The sequence below is a fragment of the Eimeria mitis genome, genomic scaffold, assembly GCF_000499745.2.
Source record: "Eimeria mitis Houghton genomic scaffold, Emh_scaff873, whole genome shotgun sequence".
NCBI lineage: Eukaryota > Apicomplexa > Conoidasida > Eucoccidiorida > Eimeriidae > Eimeria > Eimeria mitis.
In genome coordinates this window covers 9,621-9,949 of record NW_013576429.1, presented here as the reverse complement: position 1 = coordinate 9,949, position 329 = coordinate 9,621, and positions in this window count along the sequence as shown.

Here is a 329-nt window from a genome sequence, read left to right as displayed (position 1 = left end):
TAACGCCAATCTGTGTCAGTACCCCAATAGCTTATCGAGGGTTTAGGGTTTAGGGTTTACTGTGTATATGCGAGGGTTTATATACGAGGGTTTAGGGTTTAGGGTTTATATATAAATAAGAGGGTCTAGGGTTTAATAAAAACGACCCTAAACCCTAAAAAAAATTAGGGTTTAGGGTTTAGGGTTTAGGGTTTAACGATGCGATTGAAAAGGGCTCTTGTCCTCCACAAAAAAATATTTTAGGGTTTGGCTAAACCCTAAACCCTAAACCCTAATCCATAAACCCTAAACCCTAAACCCTAAACCCTCAAAAATATGCCTGTTGGTTA